Source organism: Gorilla gorilla, chromosome 9 (assembly GCF_029281585.2).
Source record: "Gorilla gorilla gorilla isolate KB3781 chromosome 9, NHGRI_mGorGor1-v2.1_pri, whole genome shotgun sequence".
In the NCBI taxonomy this organism is placed as follows: Eukaryota; Metazoa; Chordata; class Mammalia; order Primates; family Hominidae; genus Gorilla; species Gorilla gorilla.
The window spans coordinates 22,076,802-22,104,116 of record NC_073233.2 but is presented as its reverse complement, the minus strand read 5'-3'; the positions used below and the strand labels follow the sequence as shown (position 1 = coordinate 22,104,116).

The following is a 27,315-nucleotide window of genomic DNA, read 5'->3' as shown; positions in this document are numbered from 1 at the left end:
AAGGTTAACCTTGGCTCCCTTGGCTCTGTTTATCTTTCTCTGGGTTCTTTCATTACTGGGTGCTTCCAAGACCAAGATAACCAGGCAATCATAGTAGATGCATCAATGCACCCTTGCCCAAGGGCCTAGACAAGAGGTAAGTAACCATGATTTATCAGTGAGTGAGTCTTGAAATTTCTCTAGTGCGATTTGAATTAAAGAAATTAAACAGACAATCATACCTGTACTACTTGGGTAGCGGTGATAGGTGGGCCACAGCCTGGGCCTTAGAGCAAATGCCTCTGGCTGGAAAACTGGAGGGTGGGAGGGGAGCAGGGAGAGATGCAGGCTGTGTTTGAGGATCTGCTCTGAAAGGCAGGGAGGGAAGCCATTGATTAGTGAGCTTTGTTTGATCTGCTCAAGGATCAAAGGAACAAATACCATGTGGGAATATAAAAGTTGACCTGGAAACCCTGTGTCCCAGCCTGCTGGGATCCAGTCTGCCTTAGGCCCGTGGCTCAGGCTGGAGGACTCTCATAGGAGGGCAAGACTGCAAGCTCACTTCTTCCTCAATCTGACCCCTGACCCCTCCCTTACCCATGGCCTTTAAGAAGAGATTTCTTTTGTCCCTTGGGCACTCTCCAGGGTAAGGGGTGCTCAAGGTTATAAGGGGGCCCAGAGATCAAGAATTATTTCTGGCCTTTGAAGAACATGGGGAAGTCACCAGATGATATGTGATGAATGCTATGATTAAGCTGGGCTTGGAAGACTGAAGGTATACCACTCACTAAGAAATCCCTAAACCTACCCTGTGGGGCACAGAGGAAGGCAGCCCAGTTTATGCCTCAAGGAATAAATTGATAGAGGAGATGGTTTCTGGTTTTCTTTTGGGAGGAAGGAAAGGAGGAGCATGTGCACAAAGCTAAGGAGGTGATTAACAACATGATACAGTAAGGACCAGCCAATATTAACTGAATTTCTAAGCTGTGCCAGGACCTCCATCATCTCATGGAATCCCAATGGCATTCAATGAAGCAGCCTTGGGATTCTTCTGTTTCATAATGGAATGAGAGAAATGAGGCTCACAAAGGTTGGATAACTTGCCTGAGGTCACACAGTTGACATATGGCAGAGCCGGGATGTGAACACATCTCCCTACTTGAAAATCTGGCTTCTCACCCGTAAAGGTGTGGTTATATCCATGTTTTCAAAAGTTCCCTCTGGTTGCTGGGGGTAGACTGGAGAAGCTAGAAGTAGTGTCTGAGGAACCAGTTAGGACTGTATTGCAATAGTTTCAGGTAGCTGGTATAGTTTCCTAACCCACAAGATCAGGTGTGCAGAAAAGAAGCGAATATTCTATAAACTTGAACCCAAGTCCATTGTTGGCAGATATTTAATCTTAGTTCAGGGATTTCTCCATCTCTTCCTTCTCCCCATGGTAGCATCTAAGTTCTACAGGAGGAATGGATTGTATAGCATCAAGTCATGGAATGAGAGTTAGAGTTGGAGGCTGGCAAGGGCTATCATCTATTCACACTTTGACATCCAGGGCCTTCCGGGTCACTTTTTCACTAAGATCATCATGTGGCCTTTTCATTTTCTAGATAGGGAGGTCCAGACTCTACTATTTCCCCAGCCTATGCTTTGTGGGGAATGCAAAAGGGCTGCAAGGCAGTGAATATCAGGCACATCACAGTCCCCAAGATGGGGAGAAGACTGAGATGCAGGGTAACAACTGCAATCCATTCATGGGAGCCATGTTTATCTTAAATCATCGACAGTGAGATGAGGATCATGTCAGCCTTCATACCTTTGATGATGATCCCAGGCTGCAACAGTGACACATAGAACTGGATTCAGTAACTAACTACAGATTCCATCAACCAGGACTAGTAAAGTGAAAGGCAGAAATTGGGAGGAGGGGCTTCTTTCTTGCTTATAAAACTTTATTTGGTTGTGTTGAGTATGTGCATGTATGTATGAAATCCCATAAAGCAGTCTTCTTAGGAACAAGCCAACATGCCACAATGTAGGAGATCTTTGGAGCACTGGCCTAAATGGCAGAGAGCTCAAGGGACTCTGCTTTGTACAAGGCATGATTTGTACCACCACCACTATCCCTGTTCCAGAACACTGTTGAATTGTTCAAAACCTGGATTTCTATGTCAGTTCCTTGTCTATAGTACTTGACTGATAAATGCTAGTTTCTGAAATCTGCTTTGGTTCTATAATTTATTAGACAGCTTTTTCTTCCCATTTTATTACTTGTTTTTACTGTCATTGGTATATTATCTCTTACAGTGAAAACATTCATAGGCTGATTGAAGAGAAGATCTGAAATTATTAGGCAGCAAGCATAAGAAACCCTTGCTTTATAAAGATAATATCTTAAAGGTCTAATGTCTATGGTTCAAAGCAGCCTGGAGATGTTGGCTAAATCTTCCATTATGGAGTCCTCATGGGATCTGAAAGCTCTGATTTATCTTCCTTCAGGCCCTATAAGTTGGCTTTCCACATCTGTAGGTTCCACAATCAACCCTGGATCAAAAACATTTGAAAAAATAATAATATAACAATACATAATAATATATATAAGAAAACAATACAACAACTATTTACATAGCATTTACATTGTATTAGGTATTATAAGTAATCTAGAGATGATTTAAAGTACATGAGAGAATGTGTGGGACTTATATGCAAATACTATACGATTTTATATAAGGAACTTGAGCATGAACAAATTTCAGTAACCGCAGGGGGGCCTGGAACCAATTTCCCATGGATGCCAGTACACAAAGACTAATCAGAAACTTTTGCGTGGATATGGAACCCCTGGCTATTCAGAAGTGCCTTTGAGGTTGGTATAGTGTATTATTAAATTTTAACAAAAACCTCTTGAGGTAGATAGGGTATATGGTAGTATCATTTTTATTTAACATAGAACAGTGAGGTCTAAAGAGGACTAATGTTGCTTGCTGCAACATTGGTCTCATCCATTTGTTCGTACATTCATCTCAAATATTATTGCTTGCCTCACCTAGCATGTTCCAGGTTCTGGGCTTGGTACTTACTATGCTGAAAGAAACAAGATCCAGTACTGAGCCCAGTTGCTCACCGTCTAGTGAAGGAGACAGACACACAAAAGAACATTTTAAACCAATTAATTTATTCAACAAATATTTATTAAGACCTTACTCGATGTCTGGTACTGGGGACATAGGAACAAGTAGGTCAAAGTCCATGCTCTCAGTTTTGGGAAACCCAGATAATAAATGAGTATATAATATGTTAGGTGGTGATAAGTCCTATGAAGAAATGTCCGGAAGGAAAGGGGACAGAGTGTAGCAGGTGTGGAACTGTGGCATTTTAGATAAGCTAAAGAAGACCTCTCAGATAAGGTGGCATTTGGGAGAGAATTAAATGCACTAAAGGAATAAGTCCCAGGAGTCCAGAGAGGGGGAACATCAAGTGCAATGATCCCTGAGGCAGGAGTGGGCCTTGTGTGTTGAAGGAACAGCAGGAAAGGCAGCGGGACTGGAGGGGAATGAATGAAGGAGGACGAAGGAGCAGATGAAGGCATAGAGGGAGAAGAGGGCCAGGTCATGGAGGATGGAGGTCCCGCAGGCATGGTAAAGACTTTGGATGTTTTTTAAAAAAGATAGGAAGCCACGAAAAGATTCTGTGCAAAGAATTGACATGACTAAATGATGTTTTGACAGGGTTACCCCATAACTTGCTGTGAATAGACTGTGAAGGTCAAGAGCAGAAGTAGAGCCGTCAGTTTGGAGATTACTGCAAACGGGCCAGGGGACAGGTCAGGGTGCCTGGTACCGGAGCTGTAGCCAAGGAGGCAATGAGAGATGAGATTAGGGATATTTCTTTAATATATTTGCTGACATTTGGGTATTGGCTGTGAGAAAAGGAGAGGAATACACAAAAACGTGGGTGCACTGAGAAAAGACACTGCCATTGGTCAAGTTTGCTGGGAGACAGTTTCTAAGTCTTTTAAGATTTGGGTGCAGGAGGTTTATTGGGGTGCATTCTCAGAAACAACACCTTTGAAGGAGTGAATGCAGCCTGGAGAGGGAGAAGTTGTGCTGTGATGCGGTCACAACAGAGGCTGCAGCTGATCCCACAGGAAGCTTGGGAACTGGGACAACCCTTTCTTATTGTCTCATTTAAGCAAAAGGTCCAGACCTTTGTAGCTCCACATCAACCAGTCATTATAGTGGCACACTGCCCCGGGGATGGGGCATAACCGTGGGTGAGTTGGCTTCTTTTTGCTGAGAGCAAGTCCTGGAGAGAGATTCTCCTGTGACTTATTAGCACCCAATACTAGCGCCCAGGGGTTGAGAGCCTGTGTCCTGAAGGGTGCCTGGGTGGCACAGCACACACACTGTCAACTGCAAATGCCCACTCCAGTCTAGGCAGGGAAGAGTCAGGGAGGACTTCCTGGAGGAGATGATACCTAGGCTGGTTTCAAAGCACCCCATGCTACTTTTCTCAGTTATGTGATTTTACTATGAGCAAGAAGGTGCTTAAACACTATCCTAACTCAAATGCCCTAATTATGCTCATTTGTTAAATCTTCAATGAAACTGAACTCTGATGTTAATTGCCTTTTAAACTAAAGCATTTTCAGCTCCCCAAATTATAATAAATCCCTCTGATTTATAGCTATGCCATTATATTTTTTAAAAAATCTATTGATTCAGAATATATAACTATTTTTAAAATCTATTGATTCAGAGCATACAACTGAGGCAAAATTGATATTCCAATTGTTCAAATTTCTGGCAACCAAATATTCCTCAATAAACAGAATTCTAACATGCTGATATTTTTATTAGCTCTTATTGGCAGGAAATCCCTTCCAAGAGCTAACATAAATCCTGTTTGGTACAATTTGGGACATTTCCTCTAGATTCTTCTGCAGAGGAGTTGGAGAATGGCTGGCAGCCGGATCTATGCCATAGGCTATTCCTGCACTTAAAGCCTGTTTATGAGGATGATTCTCATCGTTTTGAGAGAAAAATGTTAGAGATAGAGACTGGCAACTGGAAGAATATATTGTAAAATATATGCCCCATGAATGAGCAGGCATGTATATGTGTGTGGCTATGTATTTGCATCTGTAAGTATGTATAGTGCTATGTGTATATATGCACACACATATGTAGGCAAGTATGATGGGTATTAGGAGAATGTGTATATGAATATTTTTGTTTGTGTTTGTGTGAGAATCTTCATGTGTAGGGATATGTTTATAATGTACGTATGTCTGGGCAAGTGATTCAAGTGTGTGTATATATTTAGGTTTGTGCATGTGTGTGCATGAGAATAAACACATGTGGGCAGGTCAACAGTTGTTCCGAGCCACATGAAGTAATCAGATCTCATGGTTCCATGGCAGGAATATAAATGCCAAGGTCAGGTTTCTTGCCTGCATCAACTTCACTCTAGTGATCTTGCTCCAAACATTTTCCTTAGGGGCCTCTCTAGTTCCTCTCTCTCTTCCCACCAGGGGTGCAGGCCCAGAGGGGCCTCAGACAGCTTCCCGGCCTTTGGAGCTGTGCTCTGATGTCTGCCCCAGGAGCCTTAGCTGTGGCAGTCTTGTCATGTTGGACTCTGCTGTCACTGCCAAAGTGACAATCGATTATCAGAACCGGAGCTGCCCAGAAACCGAACTTCTGTGCAGGGCCCTTTGATCTGCCCAGGCTTGGAACAGAGCAGAGTCTGGCACAGGTGCCTTTGATGGGGCCAGGCCAATGAAGGGGCGGTAGGCTGGTCCCACCTACTCCCCGCAGCCTTTGATGCCCACCTGCCCTGCAAGGTTCAGGCTACAGAAGCAGGCTAGTTGGAGTAGGAGCCAGCCGCACTACACTCTGCTCCTCAGCTTTGGTGGAAAATCACCATCTGGGTGTTTGGCCTGGTAATGCTTGGATCTCAGGGCTGCAGAAGCCAATTCTTAGAAACATTGTTCTTGCAACCACCCATCTATCAATTCAGCTAGTATTTATGGAAAACTTACAGAGTCAGCAGAGCAAAGTTATTACATGCACAGTCTTTCGAGTCAGAATGCTTGGATTAAATTTGGCCACTTATTAGTTGTTCCAACTTGGGCGAGTTAAATAACTTGCATGTGTCCCTCTGTGTCTCCATTTTCTCATCTGTTATGAGGTTGTTATGAAGACCAAATTAGATAGTGCAAATAAGGCACCTGATACCTATTAAGACTTCACAAATGTTATATATTATTATTGCACGGGCCTGCATGTTTGAGTGGAGAAGTCTTATCAGCTCTGAAGCCCTATGACTTGGGTTCAAATCCCAGCTCCAGGTCCTGGCCCCATCGTTTTCCAGTTAACTTATCTCATGGGGTTATTATGAGGAGTAAATGAGCAAATATATATAAAGTGCTTAGAATAGTGTCTGGCACTGAATAAGTGCTTCATAGAAGTTAGTTTTTAATAATGATAATGACTTGATACAAGGCCAGCCTGGGCCAGAGGGTATGAAGTTCTTTGACTATATCTGGAATAAACCTTCAATCTTCAATTTATTTATTTATTTTTCTGAAAGATCAGATCTACTCCTATAATTTTGACTGCTATTCTCTGACTCCCAAATTCCAAATTCAATCATGTAACTTTCCTGCTTAAATTCCTCTAGTGGATTCCACTTTCCAGAGAATATTCCAAACCACTTAACATAGCATTTGAGACTCTCTGCCATCTGTCCTTTGCTGATCTCCTCAGCATTGTAACTCATAACCCTTCCTGTTCCTACCTCCCACATCCACTGCCAAGCATACTGAGAATGCAGGCTCCATGTACCTTTATGTGCTTGTGCCCTCTACCTAGAATGCCCTTTCCTCCATTGTCTGGCTGTGAACTCCTGTTCCTTCAAGACTCAGATCTCAGGTCCTTCCCATATAAAGCATAAAGCCTTTTTTTTTAAAAACTATTCCCTGAACAGTAGAGTTAGGCATTACTTCTTTTATGCTTTTGTCTTAGACTCAGGACATGCCTTGGCTTCTGTGACATGGCAGGACACTTGCTGGTCCACTTTCCTTATAGACTATGAGCTTCCAGAGTGGGATCCTGAACCATCCGACTCAATCAACAGCATTAAGCACAGTGCTTGGCACCTGATAAACACTCCATTATCATCTGCTGAGCAGATTAACTCAATCTATCTCTCCCACTTCTCAGGTCCGCTGACCTCCTGGACAGCTTCCCCTTGGAATCTCATGGCTCCTCAAGTTCAGCTGATACATGCCATTTCAATATCACTCTCCCTCATGCTGTTCCTTCTTAATTCAATGAATGCCACCGTCCATCTATCCAATCTCCAGATATGGAAACTGGAGGGTCATTGTTGAAGTCCTTACTCATAGTCATTACATACCCATCCCAAGCCATTTTGATGTCTTGGGACACCAAAAGCCCCAGGACATTTTTATTTGACCCCTTAAATGTTTCTTCTGTTTTTCCTTCTTCTCCATTTGCATCCCCACTTCCACTCTGGATGATGCCTACGGAAATCTTCTCACATTCCTCCAGGACTTGAAAAGTTTCCCGTAATTTCCAGGATACCATCCAAACTCCTTGGCGGCACTTGTAGGGTCCTCCAGGGTCTTACCCCAGCTTTACTCTCCACAGTTACATCTCCTCATTGCATCCAGTGCTCTTGTTATGCCTGAAAACTCATCCTTCTCGAATATGCCAACCTTTACCCACCACTAGCTCACTGGACAGTTGTTCCCTGGACTCCTTGGAATGCCGTTCTCCCACTTCCTCCCCTAGAATATGCTTCCTCTCCCTAGAAACTCAGCAAAAATGCCACCTCAGGACACCTTTCCAGACTCTTCTTCTATATCCTCCCGCCTTCTCCTGCTACGGCCATGCTGAGACCACTGTTCCCTCCTGGGTGCTCTCACAGCTCTTAATGATCAGCTGACCATGCTGTATTGTATCTACTTATTTTAAAGAATGTGTTTATCCCCTGTCTAGACTATGAGCTCTTTGAGAACAATTGTGTGAACTTAAGTTAATAATACTGTCTGACTCTCAGGTTCTTAATCTATCAAATGGGGATAATGTTAGCCATACCTTCTTGGCAGGGCATTGTAAGGGTGAAATGACACAATGTGTGACAAGGGTCTGGGCTCATAAAAGGCACTCAGTAAACAAGCATATCTGTATGACCTTGCTGGCAGGAACAATGCCTGTCGTGAGAGAGTTCCAGAGATGAGAGCCCAGAGAACACCCAAGCACCCCAGCTGACTTTTCAGCAGCTTAATGGTGCTTTCAAGTAGACTTAGTGAAATGGCTCTATCAATTTCTTCAACTCTCTACAACTGAGTGACTTTGCATTCATTATCTTGCCTCTTTGCATCTCAGCTTCCTTGTTTGAAATATGGAGATAGTAATACTATACTTACCTCACAAGGAAGTTTGTTATGAGAATTAAATAAGATGCATATAGGTATTTGTGTTAGCTGTTGTTATTATTATTAATGAGTGAACATCATGGAGCAGATGGATCTATGCTTGAATAATGCTTCATAAATAAATTATTAGCATCTTAAAGGGGCTAAAGATACAGGTATTTGAAGAGATGGAAACTGAGAGATTCAAAGCCAGTGGCAGCAATGGTTGCAAGGAGCTATAAAGGTGAGGCATGAAATCCCAGCTCGGAATGGAGAATTCCTACTCTGCTTGCAGGCTTGAAAAGAGAGGGATGAAATATGTAGCCATCAAGTAGCTCAAACCTAGAGAAGGTTAGGAAGACTGTTTTAGTAATGGTAAAATGGTGCTACCTCCCTCCCTAATCCTGAAATTAGGGGTCAGACCTCATTTCCACTTCCCATTCCTAACCCCTCCCCCACCACAACACCCTGTGATGAACAAAGGGCCTCTGGGTGTTGGACGGTGCTCAAAAGCTCTGGCTGATGCTAGTCTTGCCTAGCCCTCACCTCGCCCAGCCAGCATCATGGCTAAATTCTGGGCATGGACGTGTCAGTCTGCATGGATCACATTAACAGCTATAAGGCTAAGACCCGGGGTGAGTGGGGGGAGTTACTTAGCCTTTTTTAATCTCTGTTTCCTTGCCTGTAAAGTAGAGATATTATAAGGACCAGTCTCATAAGGTTGCTGTGAGGATTACATTATATAATGCATATAAAGATCACTGTTTGGTATATAATAACTGTTCAATAAATGCTAGCTCTTTTGATTAGTTGCCTGCCAGCTACCACACACTTTCTTCTGGTACCAACGAAAACCCTGCTGGTTTGTATGTCAGGATACTTCTCCCCACTTCTTGTTAAGTGGGCCATAGTATATATCCTGAAGGCTATATAACTTCCAGCACCTCAATAGACCATGTCTGAAAGAAGAACAATGCCCAGGATCCACTTTCTGGCACCCAAGAGTTCCCAACACAGTCCTCACCTCCAGCTGTATCTTCAATGACCTTCATTCCCACACCTGACACCTCATCCCAACTGGGCTTTTCCCAATGATCCTAGCTAGCCCTGCCCTTTCTTGTCTCTGGGCTCCCCTCACCTCACTTTGCTATTCTCAAATTCCACCTCTTCTATGAAGCCCCTGTTGCTTTTTGTTTTTCACTTTTTTTTTCTTTTTTTTTTTTTTTTTTTTTTTGATGGAGACTCGCTCTGTCGCCCAGGCTGGAGTGCAATGGTGTGATCTTGGCTCACTGCAACCACCACCTCCTGGTTCAAGCAATTCTCCTGCCTCAGCCTCCCAACTAGCTGGCATTACAGGTGCCCGCCACCATACCCAGCTAATTTTTGTATTTTTAGTAGAGACAGGGTTTCACCATGTTGGCCAGGCTGCTCTCGAACTCCTGACCTCAGATGATCCACCCACCTCGGCCTCCCAAAGTGATAGGATTACAGGTATGAGCCACCATGCCCGGCCCCCCTACTGATTTTCTAATGAGAGGGAACCATTCTTTCCTTGGTCTCTTCCCACTTCACCTTTCAATGTGTATCTCATTCCTACATCTTACCCTGGCCATCCACACTTACTGAATGCAAGGTTCCTCTGGGAAAATGTTTCAGCTTACTCATTGCTATATCCCTGACATAGGTCCCAGCACATAGTAGGTTTTGACATATGACATTTTCCTTTTCATTATATACCCATCAAAGAGAATTTGTGAGCTGCCCACTTTCCCCAAATTTCTCTGCTTTGAGAAAGATAAAGCTGTAGGAGATAGCAACAACCACTTAGCTAATGGTGGTACCTGGAAGTCTGGTCTCTCCCCAAGCAGAGCCTGAGAGAAGGACTTAGTTATAAGGAGATAATCCCAGTAAGCAGAGATTGGGGAGGAAAAGTCAATATAAAGGTATATTATTGAGGTTGCTGCTTTGGGCCTCAGGGGCTATATTCTGCTGCAGCCTTCTGAGTGGTGTCTAGACCACATCCCAGGATGACTCATCTGAGGGACAGGAAGCTGGATGATTTACCTCTCAGTTCCCATACCCCCTCAGTTTAGGTTTGCTCACTTGAGGTCAATAGTTCGTCTGCGTTTCCAGGCTCTGCATATGTAAAGACCAAGTGGCTTCTCACAGAGCTGATGAGGGCCCTAGGTCCTCATGAAAGTGAATAGATGTGAAGCCCATGGTTGAGGTGGGGCCTGGCCGGTGTGAGGTAAGTCTGAGCTTGCATGGTAGTATCCGCTGAAGCTGTTGCTAAACTCAGAGGTGAGCTCAGAGGAGGTGATGTGGAGCTCTGTCTTAGGTCAAGATTCCTGGAAACAGACTCTAGGTGAAAGTGCATTGTTTTATTGGGCAGCGTTGTGAAGAATAACTCAGAGGATAAGGAAGGCAGAGTTGGACAGAGGCAGAAATGAAATGGTAATGCACTTGCAACAGCGGATCTGCCAATTCCAGAAGGATCCCTGGAGCTGGGATGGTCCTTCAGAGATGTTCCCAGGCAAGACAGGGTGCCTTCACTTTGGTACCTTCAAACCAACCAGTCATTGAATGTGTCTTGCCCTAGGGAGGGGGCATAAACTAGATTTTCCCTTCTACAAACCGCAAGTCCAAGGAAAGAGGCTCAGCAGAAGCCATCAGCATGTGACACACTCAGCAGCTGGAGAAATAAGAGCTTTAGTCATGAAGCAGGGACCCAGTTGGTGCCTACAGAATCCACCGCAGACAAAAAAGGCGTCTCCAGACTCAATACAGGAGGCTTGGTTGAATAAACTCATTGGGGATTTTCAAATAACTGTTATCATCTCTCTCTTCTTCCACCCATTCTAGATTTCCCTCACCCTTGGTAAACACTTCAGGTTGTTTGCCCTGAGTGATCTAGACTGAGTGATTTTGGAGATCTAGACTTTCATCTCAGAGGAGTCTGAGTCTTAGTAGTCTTGCTCTGGTGAGGCCTTGAATGCTGACATTATTGATTCACCATTTCCACCAGTTGTAGAAGAACTAAAAGACTCCCTTTGAACTTTCTGAGTTCTGGCCACATTCCTCTTTGCCCTCACTTTATAGCAGTAACCTAAGTGCCTCCAGCAGGTCCCATTCCTTTACCTCCTGCTCTACCTGAGGAGGAGCCCAAAGTGACCTGGTAGGAATCATAGATTCAACTTTAGTGGAATACTTACTGTGTCCCCTGGTGAAAATGCTCTTTCCCTGGGAAACAGAACTATTAATCCAGCAGAAATTAAGGTTGTGGGAATGGGAAACACAAATTCTGCAGGTGGGTCATGAGAGTGAGAGAGGACAATTCTACTTTCACATTTGGTTCCTGGACTACTGGAGCCAATAGTGGGCTCAGTCATCGCCCTAAAAGATACCAAGTTTTCATCTCTGGAATCAGAAAATGTAATGTTATATGGAAAAAGTATCTTTGTAGATATGGATTAAGTTAAGGATTTTGAGAGAGAGAGATTACCCCGGATTATCTAGTGGGTTCTAAATGTAATCAAAGCATCCTTAGAGAGGCAGCAAGAGTGGAGATGCAGACAGAAGAGAAGGCAATGAGAAGCTTGTGGCAAACGTTGGAAAGATGTGGCCACAAACCAAGAAATGCTGGCAGGAACCAGGAAGGTGAGAGAGGCAGGAAATGGATTTGCTTCTAGAGCTTCTGGAAGAGGTGTGGTCCTGCCAACACCTTGACTTTGATTCAGTGATACTGATTTCAGACTTCTGGCCTCCAGAACTGTGAGAGAATAAATTCTAAGTCACCAAGTTTATGGCAAGTTTTCACAGCAGCTGCGGGTAACTAATACAGAAACACAGTACAATATATCACTGTTTGATTTATGCTTATATCACATACTGGAAAACAACAACCTTGCCCCTCAGGGTTTTGCTCCAAACTGGTGCCTAGCTGAGTGTTTAATGGGATGTTCCATTATTCTGGTAGACCTGTATTCACTGATTCATCACCAATATTTATGAGAAAATACATCTTTATAGACATTTTGGCAACAACATTTCTGAGCCTACCAGATCTGAGGCTATGAGGACTCATATGAATTTATATAAGATGCCTCTCCCCCAAGGTTCAGAATGACCTTGCTAGGCTACAGGTAGACAAAGGGCAAATGAGACCTTGGGCCAGAATCTATTTTCTACTTGGTTCACTTTCTCTGTAGAATGCTCAGATCAGTGGGTTTCTGATTTTTTGGCTATAGAAACATGCCTGATGATAGCTGTTTCAGTTTTAGAAGTTTACACTTTGCATATGTTCTATTTTAAACTCAGATACCATGCTGAATTAAGAAGTAAAATGTCTGAACCTCAGCAAAACCCTTTGTTTTCAATTTTCCTTTCTTCCCTACCACCCATCCCCCACCTCCCAACCCCCACCATGTGGAAGGATCTTTATAGCTTAAACCTTCCTCTGCAAAGCAAAATGAGTCCATTCATTCTACCAGACGACAGAGCCTGGGCCTGCCTTCCTCTGTAGCACAGAGCGCATGTCCTCCTTGGCAAGGAGAGAAAGAAAGGATATTGAATACTTTTATTCCCCGTCTGTTTGATAAAAAAGCATGTTTGTTTTTGTTCATAGATTTAAAGCCCAAAATGGGCCAGTACTGTAAATAAAACATGCAATCTCATTTGAAAAATTTATTACAAGGAATGTTGTTTATGATTTTATGTTCTCCAGTAATAATTAATTGGAGGTCTTCTGTGGTCCCCGCAGACCAACAATCATTCAGACTGTACAGAAAGGCGATCCAGCACAGCCTCTCCTGTCTCTAATCCATGGCCCAAGGAACCATCTCTGGTTTTGCTACCACTTTAGCCTACATCGAGGAAGTTAAATCCATAATATGACTTGCCTACTACAGTTTTTGGGGCATGTTCACTGTCTGTGTGTGACGCTGATGTCAGAACACCCTCTTGGGAATCCCTCAGGTCAGGAAACTCTACCTTTAAACTGTACTGAGAGTTTGGATTATGGCTCACCTGACTTCTCAAGTGCTGAGAATGGAAGGTTGTTGAAACTGTTTGATCTAACAAAGGAAACGCTCTTATGTACACACATCCCTACCCACACAAATACAGTTGCCCCTCAAACAGAGTTGGGAGTGCTGACCCCCATACAGTAAAAAATCTGTGTATAACTTTTGATTCCCCAAAACCTTAATACTAATAGTCTACTGTTGACTGGAAGCCTTACTGATAAATAGTTGATTAAGACGTATTTTGTATGTTAAACTGTGTTCTTACAATAAGGTAAGCTAGAGAAAAAGAAATGTCTTTAAGAAGATCATAAGGAAGAGAAAATCTATTTACTATTAATTAACTGGAAGTGGGTCATCATAAAAGTCTTAATCCTTGTCATCTTCATGTTGAGAAGGCTGAAGAGGAGGAGGAAGAGAAGGAATTGGTCTTGCTCTCTCAGGGTGGCAGAGGTGGAAGAAAATCCACCTATCAGAGGACCTGGGCAGTTCAAACCCTTGTTGTTCAAGGGTCAACTATAATGATAAAAATAGTCCCATTCATACAAATGATAATAACTAATGTTTATTGAGTATTTTTGATGTGTTGGACACTGTACTAAGAGCTTTTCATAAGAATTATCTCAGTCCTTACAACAGCTGTTTCAGTCAGTACAGGCTGGGTTAGGCTGTGTTAACAAACAATTTCAACATATCAGGGGTTTACAATGACAAGACTAATTTCTCTCTTTTGTTCCCTGTTCATGGTGGATTGGTGGGGTCTCTGTTCCAGATTCTCAATCTGGGACTCAGGCAGCCAATACCTGGAACATGGATGGCCTTAGTGGCAGGGGAAAGGAAAGTCCTAGAGGATCTCACATCAGCAGGTAAGTGGCACAGATCACTTCTGCTCACATCTTTTTGGCCAGAAATAATCGCATGACCCTTCCTGCTCACAAAGGGGTCACCCTCTCCTTAACATAGTAGGTATAACCCTAGTATGTTATAAACCTTATAAAGTAGGTACTTTTAAAAACATTGCTAATAGATTTACAGATGAGGAAACTGAGGAACAGAGAGGATATGTAACTTGTCCTAGACCATGCATCTAGTAAGTGGTGGAGCCAAGATTGAGACTCAGGCAGTTTGATATTTTCCTGCCATGTGCACTCACATATGTGCATTCATATATACACACATTTAAACACATGCACTCACATGCGCACTCATATCCCAGGGTACTGTGTAAGATGCTGTTGGGTCAATGCATTCTGTATATGCATCCAGGAGTCAAAATAGAGTGGTGAGTGTGAGCCAAAGTCCCTAGAGAGAATCAAAGGTCAAACAGGGAAACTATGTTTAGCCACTAAATCCAAAAGGCAGGATCAAGGCCAAGAAGGAAAAAAACAAAAAAGAAAAAAACAACTAAAAACCAAGGGTCAAGAACAGGACAAACTGAAAGGGGAATATGGTTGGCAGCAAAGAGAAGCTGGTCAATGCTGGACGCTGACCACAAAGAAGCCTTTGTGTTGCTGTAGCGTGGGTGGGCTTGGCTGAAAGGTCCAAGGAGGAAGCAGCGCATGACATATTCTCCCAAGGCTGCCTCTGCCAATCCACATTTTCACTGGGGTGTGCATCCTTCCCAACATGCGGGAGGTGGGAAAGAGCTCAAAGATGGAGTTAGAATCTTCTTTGGGAATCAGACTTGGCAGTGTTGTTGCTCAAAGAGGTTCTCTTTGGCCTTGCCCCTTCATGTGAAACTGGCCTGACCCCTTTTCATAATGGATTTAGAGGCAGAAGCATCACTATGCCATGAATTCCTTTCTTTCTGATTCTAATTCCTTGATCTCTTATTATTGATGCTAGTCCAATAATTTTTTGAGCTGTGTCTGGCAGGGTTTTTCCTGTCTAAGAATGATTGAAAGAATTTAATGAAGGGACTATTTACAAAGGAGTGAGCAGGATTGAGGCAACTCACAAGAGATGATGAGCACCCTGAGGCTGGCAGCTGTGGGATCCTGCCACTACCCCGAGGTCTGAAGGGGTAAAGGACAGGTGCACTTACCAGTCCTGGGCTGAGCTATGTCTGTAGGAGAGCATTTGCTGATGGGGTGATGGCATCAGTAAAGAAACATGGCAAGGAGGGACCTGGAAGAATAAGTATTCAGGCTTCTACCTTTCCACCTCTGATCTACTGATGAAGTCTCCCACTGGCTGAATTCGACCAGAAGCCAAAGGAAAAAGTAATCTGAATAATGCATCTATAAAGCCCATCTTTTCAGAATGTAGCGCAGTTTAGAAAAGGGTGAAGAGGGGCAAAACTACCCAGGATATATGCTGTTCTTGGTTTCTAGTCTTGATGCTTCTGAGGAACATTCTCCCATCAACTCACAGTGTTACCAAAATCTCCTGGGGTTACCCACTTCTGTAACAGTAGCTGTGGTTCTTTGGCCACTACTCTAGGGATTGTTGGTTACTCATCCATTTAGTCATTTGTTCAAAAAAAAAATTTGAGCACCAATTGTAAGCCAGGCCTTATTTTAGATTCTTGGGATCCAGTGTGAATAGAACCAAGTGCCTGCTCTCATGATGCTTATGTTCTAGTGAGGAAAACTGACAATAAACAAATTTACAAAGAGTGATATTAGAGAATGCCAGCTAGGAAAACAAGGCAGCACAAGAGGGCAAAGAGTAATGGAAGCTGCTATGTTAGATGGGATTATCAGGAAAGTCCTCTCTGAGGAGGTGGCATACTGAGTCACCACATACATGCACATAGGATTGCAGTAGTATGTGGTGCATACACTGCCTCTGTCATTTGGAAATTTCAATACTTTTGGGAACAAGGTATTACATTTTTAAAAAATGAAAAGACAAAGGTTAATTAACAATTCAAGGCCCAGGGCAGTGGCTCATACCTGTAATCTGAACACTTCGGAGGCTGAGGCGAGCGGATCACAAAGTGAGGAGTTCGAGACCAGCCTGCCCAGCATGGTGAAACCCCATCTCTACTAAAAATACAAAAATGAGCCAGGCATGGTTGTGCATGCCTGAAGTCCCAGCTACTCAGGAGGCTGAGGCAGGAGAACTGCTTGACCCTGGGAGGTTGCAGTGAGCCAAGATCATGCCACTGGACTCCAGCCTGGGCAACAGAGCAAGACTGTGTCTCAAAAAAACAAAAATCAATTCAAAGGGGATTTTTCACAAGTTGAGAGAATAAGGCAGGCATCCTTTAAGAACTTAGAGCTCAAAGGAGAAGTAATTACCTTAGACAGATCAGGGAAGTCTTCCTGGAGGAGACAGTGCTTTGTAGTTCCTTGATGGATAAGGTCATTGACTAGACAGAAAGGAGTAGCGATAGAGTTTGGATGTTTGTCCTCTCCAAATCTCATGTTGAAACATGATCCCCAGTGTTGGAGGTGGGACCTAGTGGGAGGTGTTTTGGTCCTGGGGACAAATCCCTCATAAATAGCTTATTGCCCTGCTTGTGGTAATGAGAGGGTTCTCACTCTATTAGTTACCTTGAGATCTGATGGTTTAAAAGGGCCTGGCCTGCCGCCCTGTCCGGGAGGTGGGGGGCAGCCCCCACCCGGCCAGCTGCCCTGTCTGTGTAGAAAGAAGTAGACATAGGAGACTCCATTTTGTTCTGTACTAGGAAAAATTCTTCTGCCTTGGGATGCTGTTAATATATAACCTTACCCCCAACCCCATGCTCTCTGAAACATCTGCTGTGTCCACTAAGGGTTAAATAGATTAAGGGCCATGCAAGATGTGCTTTGTTAAACAGATGCTTGAAGGCAGCATACTCGTTAAGAGTAATCACCACTCCCTAATCTCAAGTACCCAGGGACACAAACACTGCAGAAGGCGGCAGGGCCCTCTGCCTAGGAAAACCAGAGACCTTTGTTCACGTGTTTATCTGCTGACCTTCCCTCCACTATTGTCCTATGACCTTGCCAAATCCCCTTCTCTGAGAAACACCCAAGAATGATCAATAAATACTAAAAAATAAATAAATAAATAAATAAATAAATAAATAAATAAAAGGGCCTGGCCTCTCTTTTGCCTCCTCTCTGACTGCTTGACACATCTGCTCCCCTTTCCTTTAGCCATGAAAAAAAGCTTCCTGAGGCCTCAATAGAAGCCTCAGACGCTGGTGCCATGCTTGTATAGCCTGTAGAACTGTGAGCCAAATAAAACTCTTCTTTATAAATTACCCAGTCTCAGGTATTTCTCTGTAGCAATGCAAAACAGGCTAACAAAAATAGGGAGGACATTGGTGGTAGTAGGAGGAGTGTGGCAGAGGGAGGCAGTTTTGTGGTCGGGAAGCCAGTGTGAGCAAAGTTGTAGAGATGACAGGGAGTTAGTGACAATGGGGGAGCACGTGGGAGAAAGTTAATGAATTTCGCAGGTTGCAGGCAAGGATTCTACAGATGCTTTGAATTACTCTCCAGCCAATTGGCAGCAAAATATTCTAGGATAGCAGCTGATTTAGTAGCAGGGCCAGGCCTAGGTTGAAATTTTCTTGCTGCCTGAAACTTTCATGCAAGTTTCTCAACGTCTTTGAACTTCAGTTTATTGATCACTAAAGTTAGAAGAAATACCTAATTGAGATGATATTGCCATGATTAGATGTGGAATATTTGGCACAGTACTTAGCACATACTAGGCACTAAATGAATATTCTTCTGCTTGGCCTAATCAATGAACATTAAAAGACAAGCTGCTTATCTGCAAAAAGGAGCAATTAATTTTCAGGTAGGAAGCTGACTTTCATGGCAGTTATAAACACAGGCAAACACAGGCAATCTGCATTCAAAACTGGGCTTCTCCATTTTCCAGAGTAAACTGGGGTAAAATGGTAAGTAAACTCTTGGGGCTCCGGTCTTTTTTTATTCATAAAATATGATGTTTGTAGTAGTTATTATAGCTAAATTACAGTATTTATTGTGAGGAGTCAATAAAACACTGAAGAGATAAGCAAGGTCCCCAATACAGAGTAAATGTAGTTGGAGTGTCTTCATTGGATTAACTGTCACTTTTCACTCAGAATCATTTCAGCAGTGCTCTGATTCCCACCTGCACTGGGAGACAGCTTCGATGCTGAGGCTGGGAAATGGTGGTTGGGGAGAGGATGGTAGATGTCTAGCTGTCATTCCTAAGATGTGAAAGGGAGATGTGTGGGTGTATTAGTCTGTTCTCACACTGCTGTAAAGAACTGCCTGACACTGGGTAATTTTTAAAGTAAAGAGGTTTAATTGACTCACAGTTCTGCAGGGTTGGAGAGGCTGCAGGAAACTTACAATCATGGTGGAAAGGGAAGCCAACATATCCTTCTTCACATGGCAGCAGGAGAGAAATGAGTGCCCAGCAAAGGGGGAAGCCCCTTTTGAAACCATCAGATCTCATGAGAACTAACTCACTATCACAAGAACAGGATGGAGGAAACCACCCCTATGATTCAATTATCTCCACCTGGTCCCTCCCACAACACGTGGGTGTTATGGGAACTACAATTCAAGATGAGATTTGGGTAGGGACACAGCCAAACCATATCAGTAGGAGAGAAGAGTGTATGTGTGCAAGGGTGTGTAAGCATAGCCCCATCCAGTGCCTGAGCATTCCCACTCTTACCTCAGCTCTTACCCATCTAACAAATTGCAGAGTTGGAAGCACCCTTGGGAAACCACTTATTCACATTATAGAAAGAGGATTCGGCAGAATTCCAATGCACTGAGTTTGAGTACATAGAGGCATACAAGGTAAACACACGAATGTGCATTGGGGTGTGTGTGCATGCGTGTGTGTGTGTTCACTTTAAAATACTACATGCTCCTTCACCCCAGGGTGCTTCTGCAGCCTGGCATGAGAATCTGACAGATCAAGAAAAGGGCAATCTTGTCCAACTCAAAAATAGTATGTTTGCTGGACACAGCCCTACCCAGTAGCAACATTGCTTGGGTGAAGATCAATCACATTCCATTTTCAGAATGTATAAGCTTTAATTATTCAGGGAAGTTGCAAAAGCAAGAATAGTTCAAGCATTTCACATTAGTTTTGAAGAACAGTTAGAAATAGATTTATCTCAAAGTACATATATATTTATATCAGGATCTATGCCTCATCAGCATTTTTTTAATTAAAAAAGTATTTTATGAGGTATAATTTATGTAATAAATTATAAATTATTTACAATGAAATATACAGGTCTTAAGTATTTAGTTTGACAAGTTTTGGCAATTGTGTATGTTAGTAACCACTACCCAAAGCAAAATATAGAACATTAGATCATCTGAGAAAGTTTCTTCATGGTTCTTTCCAGGCAATTCTTGCCTCCACTAGAGACAACCGCTGCTCTAACTTCTATCACTATAGCTTGGTTTTGCTTAGATGTCTTATCAGTGGAATAATACAATATGTATTTTTTACATTTGGCTTCTTTCACACAACACATTTCTGAGAATCATTTATGTTGAGCATATCAGTAGAGACTGTAAAACAATTCTCCAATGTGGTACCATGTTATACTCCCACCAACAAAAGTATGAGAACTCCAGATGCCCACACCCTCAGCAAGGCTTGGCATAGTCAGTCTTTTAAATTTTATTTATTCTAATGAGTATGTAGTGAAATCACATTATGGTTTGCCTTGTCAATTTTATTTGCTGAATATCTTTTTGTAAGTTTATTTGCCATCCATATTGATCTTTTGTGAAGGTATGTTTAAATATTTTGCCATATTTTTAGTGGTTTATTTATTTTTTATAATTAGCATTGTAGGAGTTCTTTATACATCCTGGATACCTGTCCTTTGTTAGATATATGTATTAGAAATATTTTCTCCTAGTCTATGTCTTGCCTTTTCATTTCCTTCATAGTGTTTTTTAAAGAACAGACGTTTAATATTGATGAAGTCTGGGTTATATTTTCCTTCTGAAGTTCATACACTTTGTGTCTTATCTAAGAAATGTTGTTACCCCCAAGGTTTTAAATATTTTTCTCCTAAATTTTCTTCTGAAATGTTTATAATTTTCACTTTTAAGTTTAAGTCACTGATTAATTTAGAGTTAGCCTTTGTGTATGGATTGAAATGGGAGTTGAGATTCATTTTTTTCCATATTGATATCCAGTTGTTCCAGCATCATTTGTAAACAAAGAGACAAAAAGACACTTTTCTTTCCCCCATTAAATTTACTTGGTAGTTTGGTTGAAAATTGATTGACAATATAAATATGAGTTTATTTCTGAACTATATATTTTGTTTCATTGGCCTATTTGCTGAAATAAATTATTATTTTGCCCAGGCCATAATGTCTTAACTACTGTAGGGTTATTGTAAGTCTAAAAATCAGCTACTCTTAAGACCCCCAATTTTGTTTTTCCTTTTAAAAGCTTTTTTGGCTATTTTAGAGCCTTTGAATTTCCATATGAATGCTAGAGTCTCCTCGTTAATTCCTTTAAAAAGGCTGCTCATACTTCAAATGAGATTACATTGAATCAAAAGATCAACATGAGGACTTTAAGCACCTTAACAATATTGTATCTTTCAATCTATGAACATGGTATATATCTGTATTTATTTAGATTTTTATAATTTTATTGCCAAATATCTGTCCAAAATTATTTGTAGTTTTTAGTGTAGAGGTCTTGTATGCCTTTTGTTGAATTTATTACTATAAGTTTGATGTCTTGTCATGCTACAGTAAACCTTAAAAATTATATTCCATTTTGTTTATTTCTTATACATAGAAATAAAATCGATTTTTGTATATCAACTTTTTATCCTGTAATTCTGCTAAATTGATTTATTAGTTCCAGTAGTTTTGTTTGTAGATTTCATCATGTTTTCTATGTATACAATTATTACACATGCAAATAAAAATAAGTTTACTTTCTTATTTTTAAACTTTACACTTTTTATTTTACTTCTTGTCTTATTACATCAGTTAGGCTTCCAGGATAATATTAATTGAAGTAGTGAGAGCAGACATATATTATTGCTCTGATTCTGATATTTAGGCAAAAGTGGGCAATGCTTCACCATTAAGATGCTATCCATAGGTGTTTTATAGACTCATTTTATCATTGAAGAGGTTGTCTTCTGTTTCTAATTTGCTGGGAATTTTTTCATGAACGTGTGTTGAATTTTGTCAAATGTTTTTCTGTGTCTATTGAGACAACATATGGTTTTTCTTCTTTAGTCTGTTTATGTGGTGAATTATATTAATTTATTTTTGGATTTTACCCCTATTTTGAATTCCTAGGATAGATCCCACTTGATCATACTGCAGTGTGCCTTTCACATATTACTGGATTGGATTTGTAGTACTTTATTAAGAATGTTTGTGTTTATGTTTATGAGGAACTTTTAAAGAAATTTTTCTTGTAATATCTTTGTTTGATTTGGGTATCTATGTAATGCTGGCTTCATAAAAGAAGCTGATAATGTTCACTTCTCTGGAAGAATTTTTGCGAAATAGTTTTTCTGCATTCCTTAAATGTTTCATAGAATTCACCAGTAAAGCCCTCTGGAGTTGATGTTTACTTTATGAAAAGTTTTTTTGTTTTGCTTTGTTTTTTGGTTTTTGTTTCGTTTTGTGAAAGCAATTACTTTGATAGATACAGGGCAATTTATATTTTTCTATTTCATCTTGTGTCCATTTCTGTTTGTGTTATTTTGAATTTACTGGCATAAAGTTTTTCAGAACCTTCCTTTATTATCCTTTACTATCTCTAGGATTTGTAGGGATATCTCCCCTCTCATTGATGAAATTGATTGTGATTTTTTTCACCTTTTCTTTAGTAGTCTTGTTAAGGAATGATCAATTATATCAAAGAACCAGAGTTTGACTGTTGATTTTCCTACTGTTGGAACATTAACTATTTTATCAATTTATTCTATTGTTTTACTTCTTTTCTTCTATTTATTTTGGGTTTAATTTGCTCTTCTTTATCTAGATACTCAAGGAGGAAGCTTAGATCATTATTTTTATATCTTTCTTTATTCTTAATAGAGACTTTAATTTTTTTCTTTTAAAATTAACATATAGTAAAATTGAACATGCTTTTGGTGTACATTTCTATGAGTTTTAATACATGCACAGATTTGTATAACCACCAGACACTAAACAGTCCCATCACACCCCGCTAAATTCCTTCATGCTTCCTTTTTGTAGTCACCCTCCTACGACTTCCAACTCCTGACAACCACTGATCTGTATTCCATCACTATACTTTTGTATTTTAGAGACTATCATGTAAATGAAATCATGCAGTCTATAACCTACTAAAACTGACTTCTTTTACTTAACATAATAATTTTAAGATTTATCTCAGTTTTTTCATGTATCAATAGTTCACTTCTTTATATTGCTGAGTGATGTACCACAATTTGCTTATCCAGTCACCTCTTGAAGGATATTTGGATGGGGATTTGGTGATTATAACTAGAGCTGCTATAAACACAAACATATAAATTTGTGTGTGAATATAATTTTATGCATGGTAAATAGCTAGGAGTGGGACTCCTGGGTCATAAGGTAAGTGCATGTTTAACTTTATAAGAAACTGCCAAACCTTGCCAGGGTGGCTATGGCACTTTGGATTCCCACCAACAATATATGACAATTCCAATTGTGCTGAATCTTCACAAACACTTTGCATTGACAGGATTTTTTATTTTAGCTATTCTATTAGGTTTACCAGTGGTAACTCATCATCATTTTAATTTTTCATTTTCCTGATAGTTAATGATATTGAATATTTTTCATGTCATTTGTAATCTCATCAACTGCCTGTATAGGTTTTTTACCCATTTTTGAATTATGTTTTTTGTTTTCTTTATCATTTATTTTTCACCTTTTGTTTTCTTTATATTTTGTTTTTCATCTTTTGTTTTCTTTTCTGTTAAGTTTTGAGTATTCTTTACAAAATCTACATACAATGCCTTTGTCAGATATGTGATTTTCAAATATTTTTTCCTGGTCTGTGGTTTTACAGTATATTGAACAGAGAAAGAGTATTTAAATTGGTGAAATTCAATTAACGATCTTTATTTTATATAATGAGTGTTTAGAGTCATATCTAAAAGCTCATCACCAAAACAAAAATCACACAGATTTTCCCTGACATTTTCTTCTAAAATTGTGTAGTTTTATTTTTTACATTTAGATCTGTGATCCAATTTTAGGTAATTTTTCTGTAAGATGTGAGATTTAAGTGTAAGTTTATTTATTTGCAAATGACTTGAAGTTGTTTCAATGCAATTTGTTGAAAAAACTATCTTTTTTCCATTGCACCTTTTACAACTTTGTCAAAAATAAATTACCATATTTATGTGGGTCTATCTCTAGACTCTCTACGCAACTTAATTATCTTTGTGTCAGTTCCTATACTACATTATCTTAATTACTATAGCTTCATAGTAAATCTTAAAAAGAGATAGTGTGATTTCTCTAACACTTCCATTTCAAAATTGTTCTGGCAGTTCTAGGTCTTTTGCATCGTGTATACATTTTAGACTTCGCTTGCTTATAGTTACAAAAAATCCTGTTGGAATTTTTATTGGAATGCATTAAATCTATTTATCCATTTTGAGACAATTGACATCTTACTATGTTGAGTTCTCCCAATCCATGACCTTGGTGTGCGTTCCTACTTATTATGTTTTCTTCTATTTCTGTCATCGGTGTTTAGTAATTTTAAACACACAGATATTATATACATCATTCAATTTATAAGTAATTTTTCTTTTTTGGAGCTATTGTAAATGCTATTATCCTTATCACTTTGATTTATAATTATTCATTGCTTATTGCCAGTGTATAAAAATTTGATTGATTTTTGTTTGCCTTGTATATTGTGGATTGTTAAACTCTTTTATTAGTTCTAGGGTACTAGAAGATCTTTTTCTTTTACTTTCTTTCTTTTTGGGGGAGATATGCTTATGCATCTTCAACATGGATGATAATGTCACCTGTGAATAAGGATAGCCTTATTTCTTCCTTTCCAAACTGTATGCGTTTTATTTATTTTTATTGCCTCATTTCACTGGTTAAGTCTTCCAAAGTGATACTGAATAAGAGTGGTGACAGTATACATCCTTCCTCTGTTCTCGATCTTTGAGGAAAAGTGTTTAGTCTTTCACTATCAAACATGATGGTAGCTGTAGGTTCTTAGTAAATGTCCTTTATATTGTTGAGGGAGTTTTCTTCTATTCCTAGTTAGTTGGGAGATTTTATCATAACTTGATGTTGAATGTTGTCAAATGTACAGATCATATAGGTTTTTAATTTAGAATATTAATATGGTGAATTATGTTATTTGAGTTCTGGATATTGGGCCAGTCTTGAATTCCCAGGATAAGCCCCCATTGGTCATGTTTAATAATTTATTTGCATTCAATTTGGCAATTTTATGTTGAAAATGTTTGCATTTTTGTTCCTGAGGGGTTTTTGAGTTTTGAGTTTCTTTTCTTGTAATGTCTTTGGTTTTGGTGTCCGGACAATGTGGGCCTCATAAAATGAGTTGTAAATCCACCCTCTTCTGTTTTTGAGGAAAAAAGCATGTAGAATTCATACTATTTTTTCTTTAAATATTTGCTGGATTTGTTATTGAAATTATACATGCCTGAAGATTTCTTTTTTCAAAGATTTTAGTATAAATTCATATTTTTTAATAGTTATAGGACTCCTTAAGTGATCTATTTCATCTTGGGTGAGCTTTGGTAATTTATGGTTTTCAAGAAATCAGTCCATTTTCTCTAAGTTGTCAAATTTATATGGATAGAGTAGTTGTTTTTAGAATACACTTATTAGCCTTTCAATGTCTGTAGGGTCTGTTGTGATATCCTCTCTTTTACTTCTAATGTTGATAACTTGTAGTCTTTTAACGTTTTTTGTCAATGTTAGTAGAGGTGTATTAATTTTATTGCTCTTTCCAAAGAATAAGGTTTTTATTTCAAATCCTCTGTTGTTTTTCTGGTGTGAATTTTATTTATTTATGTTCTTATATTTTATTTTGTTCTTCTGCTTGTCTTGGGGATTTTTTTTCTTTTTTTGCTCTTTTAGTAGGTTCTTAAAGTGGAAGCTTAGACTATTGACTTAAGATCTTTCTTCTTTGCTAATATAAGCATCCAATGCTCTAGAGAACCCTCTAAGCAATGCTTTAGCTGTATCTCACAAATTTTGATATGTTGTATTTTCATTTTCAACTGGCTCAAAATATTTTTTATTTTTTCTCAAGACTTCCTTTTTGACCCATGGTTTCTTTTAGAAGCATATTATTTAATTTCCGAGTGTTTAGAGACTTTCTTGTTATCTTTCCATTATTAATTTCAAGTTTAATTCAATTTTGGTCAGAAAATACACTTTGTTTGATTTTAGTGCTTTTAAATTTGTGAAGGTTTGCTTTATGACACGGAATATGGTCTATCTTGGTAAGTGATCCTTGTGCACTCGTGCTGTTGGGTGGAATGTTCTCTAAATGTCAATTAGATCAAGCTAGTCAATGGTGTTATTTAGTACTTACATAGCCTTGCTGATTTTCCATCTACCTGCTCTATCAATTATTGAGAGAAAAGTATTGATGTCTCTAACTATAATTGTGAATTTGTCTATATTTTCAGTTTAGTTCATTGTTGCTTCATATATTTTAAAGCTCTGTTGTCAGGTGTGTACACTTTGGGGATTATTATAACTTCTCAGCGAAATGACTCTTTTATCATAGCATAATATCTTTCTGTATCTCTTAAAATTTTCTTTGCTTTGAAATCTATTTTATCTGATATTGTTTTAGCCACTCCAGCTTCCTTTTGACAAGTATTTGTGTGGTATATCTTTTCCTATCTTTTTACATTTAACCTTTCTATATTACTATATATGAAGAGCTCTTTCATAAAAATAGATTTTTGAAAAATCCATTCTGACAATCCCTGGCTTTTAATTGGTGTGTTTAGAAAATTTGCATTTGATATAATTATTGATATGTTTGGATTTAGGCCTAATATATTATTTGTTTTCTATTTATTCCTTCTGATTTTTTTTCTTTCTTTCTCCTTTTCTCCTTCTTTTGAATCATTTGAAACATTTTTTCATTATTCCAATTTAACTCATTTATTGTGTTTTTGACTACATACATTTGCCTATTTTTATTCAGTAGTTATAAGGAATTTAAGTATGCATACATACCTTTCCATAGACTACTTTGAATGTTTTCCACCTCAAACGAAATGTAGAAACTTTGACACCATATAAGTTCCTTACCCTTTTCACTTATGTTATAGTTGTTATGTGTTATATCTACATGCATTGAAAGCCCCATCGGACAATTTTATGATCTTTGTTTCCAACCATCATATATTTTAAATAATTCAAGAGGAGGACAATCTACTTACCATTACTGTTGCTCTTCCTTTGTTTGGGATGTTCCAGGTTTCCTTCTGGTATCATTATCCTCTGTCCAAAGAACTATTTATATCAATTATTTTAGGGCAAGTCAGGTGGCAACAAATTCTCTCAGTTTCTTTTCATCTAAAGATATCACTATTCCTCCTTTATCCCTAATGGACATTCTCACTAGATATAGAACTCTATGTTTATAGTTCCTTTCTCTCAGCAATTTATAAGTGTTGTACTACTTCCTTCTGCTATGATACAAATGTCAGAACCTTTGTTTTTAATCTTACATGTCCCTAGGGATCTATTTATTTTAATTAATTCATTCTTTTTTAGTTCTGTTTTTCAAGTTGGGTAATTTTTAATCTATCTATCTTCAAGCTCACTGACTTTTTTCTTCAAGCTTTTGATGCCATCTAGTGAGTTTTTAAATTTTGTTTAGTATATTTTTCAGTTCTGAAACTTCCAGTTCTTTGTGACTTCTATTTCTTCTCTGAGAACTTTT

General features: G+C 39.5%; 1 long non-coding RNA gene across 2 annotated transcripts in view; it reads right to left on the bottom strand.

Annotated features, from left to right (window-relative positions):
• The window catches only part of LOC109028793 (uncharacterized), a 79,894-nt gene that overhangs the window by 693 nt on the left and 51,886 nt on the right, over positions 1–27,315 (bottom strand). For both annotated transcript variants that reach the window (XR_008669762.2, XR_010135374.1), the window contains one exon: positions 222–347. This is a non-coding gene — a long non-coding RNA (uncharacterized lncRNA). The remainder of the gene's footprint in view (positions 1–221; positions 348–27,315) is intronic.